Raw genomic sequence first — 3,491 nt, forward strand, 5'->3', positions numbered from 1 at the left:
TTACATGCTCTTAAATTTGTTCTCTTTTAGTTGCCTCCGCCACTTGATGAGGAAGTGGCTATTCCTTTTGTAGATGCATCCATTACTTGTTTTGTGTGCTTTAATGTTTGGATGTATCGCCATTTTGGCAAGCCCCACCTTGCCTTGCAAGAAGGCATCCTACCTCATGGTTGTCTTGTTGTGAGTTGAAGGGGCGGAGTGAGACCCGCTAATTGTCTCATATCGGTTATATTAGTAGGATAGTCTAAATAAAGGTCTAGTTTTGGTCACCTCTTTACTCGGGACGAGTAAAGGTTCGGTTTGGGGATATTTGATGTGACCATTATTTGCACACATTTAGTCCCCTAATTGAACCTATTTTGCATACTATTATAACATTCTATGGCCATTTCATCCGTCAAAACCTTCCTATTTGCTTTTCTATTGCATTTCATATGTTTTGTAGGAAAGAAGATAATAAGGCGGAAATTCCCATCTTTCGTACGTATCGTAAGCTATTTGACGATATTTGATGGACTAGTATGAAGAGGAAGCGAGAACTAAAGGCCAATCCCACAAGAATAAAGTGGAAATGAAAGAAAGGGAAGAATAGAAGAGAAAACGAGATAGCCCTCCAACCCGTGCGGACTCTCTAGAATCCGGCCGTCCCCAAGCCACAGAAGACGTGCGTCTTCTCCCAAATCCGCCCGTCTTCCCCTGCTACAATCCGCCCGTCCCGACAACAATCCGCCCTGATTCCTTTACAACAATTTCGTCTTCTTCAAGCTTCAAAGAAAGAAGCCCTTCTTTCGAAAAATACCGGCGTCTCCCTGCTCAAATCTCAAAAGTGTAATTACTAGTTTAGCCCTTAGTTAACCCTAATGCATCCACCTAATTTCCACTATAAGTACCCCATTTGTAATAATCCTTTTAAGAAGTTTTTAGAATAGAAAATCCTTCTTTAGATTAGATTAGGAGTAGACTAGAATAGATTGTTCTTTAATCTTTCCACAAATCTCACATTAATCTCTCCTTAATTATTGTTCAAGTTTATTATTCAAGTTTGTTACTTTTGGGTAATTGAAGATTATTGGGTTATTATTGGAGGATTGACAACCCTTCATCAATCAATCAAGTTTCTTCTATTATTCTTTGCTTTATTATTTGGATCACCTCAAGTTTGGTATAATTCCTTTACCCTTTAATCTTAATTGTTCATTTCTTCATTCTATTATCATGTTTATACTTGTTGTGATGTTTGACACCATTAATGACATGTTTCCAATGATAATGAGTGAGTAGTCTTTTAGCTAGGATTAGTGGGTAATTAGGGGAAACCAACATAGGATTGATTCATGCTTAATCTAATATGTTCACATGAATAAATTGCTTGCTTGTTGTGATGTTAACTTTATGCACATGTTATGTTTGATGAAATGCTAAGCCTATGAATCCTTGCATTTTTACCATCTGTTATCTACTCAACTTGACTTGTAAGATATAAACCAACTCGAGTCTTGTTAGACCATGCATAGAAGTTGAATAGGAGGAAAGTAAGTCAACTTTTAGGTGTTGTACAATCTAATCGATTCATGCTCCGGGACCCAACTCTTCCTATGAACCGTAAGACATAAACCAACTCGGTTCCTCCATAACACTAATTGCTTGCATAATTTTGTAAACATGTTTGTATGATCAACACCATGAATCCCCTATGACCCCATGATATCCTAGCGTTTTTAATCATTTGTCTACATCCTTTCTTTTATTGTTTGTTTTACCTTATTGTTTGCATTAGTCTAGACACAACTACAAACCCAATCAAATTGTGACACTAGCATAAATTGAGATAGATAGACTTAGAACCCAAAGCACACCGTCCCATGGATCGACCTCGACTTACCGCTAACTAGTTGTTTGTTGAGTATTATAAATGTGTTTGATTGGATGTGTGACGACCAACTCTTGTCTTGATCAATCGTGAAATTGAAAGAACTTTGACAACCAATAGAAGACTTGCTAGGAGAAATTTGAGAGGTATTGGTGAGGTTGTAGATATTCAACCAACTATTGAGTTCATCAACCCTTTTGCAAGAGAAGGTGAGGAGAACCCAACACTAAATACAACACAAAATCAACCCACAATGTCTAAGTTTTCATCACATTCCGTACCCACCGAGGAGAACCTACCCAATGGTACTCCCACACCACAACATCTAACCGGAAATTTCATTGCCAAATCCGCATTTATCCAATTAGTCGAAAGAAGCCAATTTGGGGGGATGCCTAGTAAAGACCCTCACTCTCATATGGAGGCTTTTTGTGACTATTGTGATGCGATTTCTCAAACCGGTGTAACTCAAGACCAAATTCGATGGGTCTTATTTCCTTTTTCTCTAATTGGCACCGCGAAACAATGGTTGAAGAGCCTTGATAAGGCCACTCTCGGAATTGATTCTTGGAAGAAGTTGGCTCTAGCATTCTACGAAAAATTCTACCCACCGGAAAAGACTAACATGCTAAGAGCTCAAATTACGGGTTTTAAGCAAAGGGATGAAGAATCTTTGTATGAAGCTTGGGAGCGGTTCAAAGGAATTTGTCGATCGTGTCCTCACCATGGACTTAGCGAGTGGTTCTTGGTACAACAATTTTGGAACGGTCTATATGAAGATTCAAGGAACATTCTCAACATGGGATCAACTGGAATGTTCACCGAAGTTGATGACAATCAAACTTGGAACAAAATTAAGGAAATGGCGGTCCATAACTCACAATATAGTAGACCTCGCAATGGTACTAGTGGAGGAAAGCATGAAGTGGACTCCGTTACTCAATTGGGTGCTCAACTTAGTGCTCACATTGATACCATCAATTTGAAGTTTGAAAAGGCTATGGCTAGACTTGAAGAAGTCTCAAAATCACCAAAGCATCATGTTAATGCCATGACGGCATCTTCATCAATCCCAAGTGGGATATGTGAGAATTGTGGAACTTTGGGACGTGACCAAAGTGAAGGTAGGGGAACAAATGAACAAGTGAAAGACCTGGTAACCAGATCCTTCTTCTACCGAAGGAAGAGAAGCAACTTTCATTGGCTAATCGGGCACCTTTCGCTATAAAGCCACTAAGAAGAATAGGGCATTTATCCCAGGGACCTTGGAACAAGTTAACTTGTGGCTGCTGTACCTGTAGGTGCTGATCCTAGGCAAGCCTTTGATCCTAGATCAGAACTAGAAGCAGAAGGAAGGCTAGCAGGAAGTTTCCCGCATTGACGAGAAGAGCTAGACTCCTTCCTTTGCAAGAAAATCCTCGAGAAAATGAAAAAGTTCCCTCTTTTTCTCGTTCTTTTGGTTTTGGGATTGGGAAAGGGATTCCCTTTAATAATTTGACTTTTCAAATGAATGTGAAAAGTCCATTTATTAAGAGAAACGGGATCGCAACCAAAGAAAACGCGTCTAATTAGAAAGAGTTATACTAGAACAGTGACTTCTTTTAAAAGCCCCGCCTAGTCT

At 39.3% G+C, this 3,491-nt stretch overlaps 1 non-coding gene across 1 annotated transcript; it reads right to left on the reverse strand.

Moving 5' to 3' along the window:
• Positions 1-2,495: 2,495 nt before the first annotated feature.
• Positions 2,496-2,602, reverse strand: LOC141603185 (small nucleolar RNA R71). Its single transcript, XR_012525077.1, has one exon. It is a non-coding gene; the product is annotated as a small nucleolar RNA R71 (small nucleolar RNA).
• Positions 2,603-3,491: the final 889 nt, after the last annotated feature.

Source organism: Silene latifolia, chromosome 9 (genome assembly GCF_048544455.1).
Source record: "Silene latifolia isolate original U9 population chromosome 9, ASM4854445v1, whole genome shotgun sequence".
In the NCBI taxonomy this organism is placed as follows: domain Eukaryota; kingdom Viridiplantae; phylum Streptophyta; class Magnoliopsida; order Caryophyllales; family Caryophyllaceae; genus Silene; species Silene latifolia.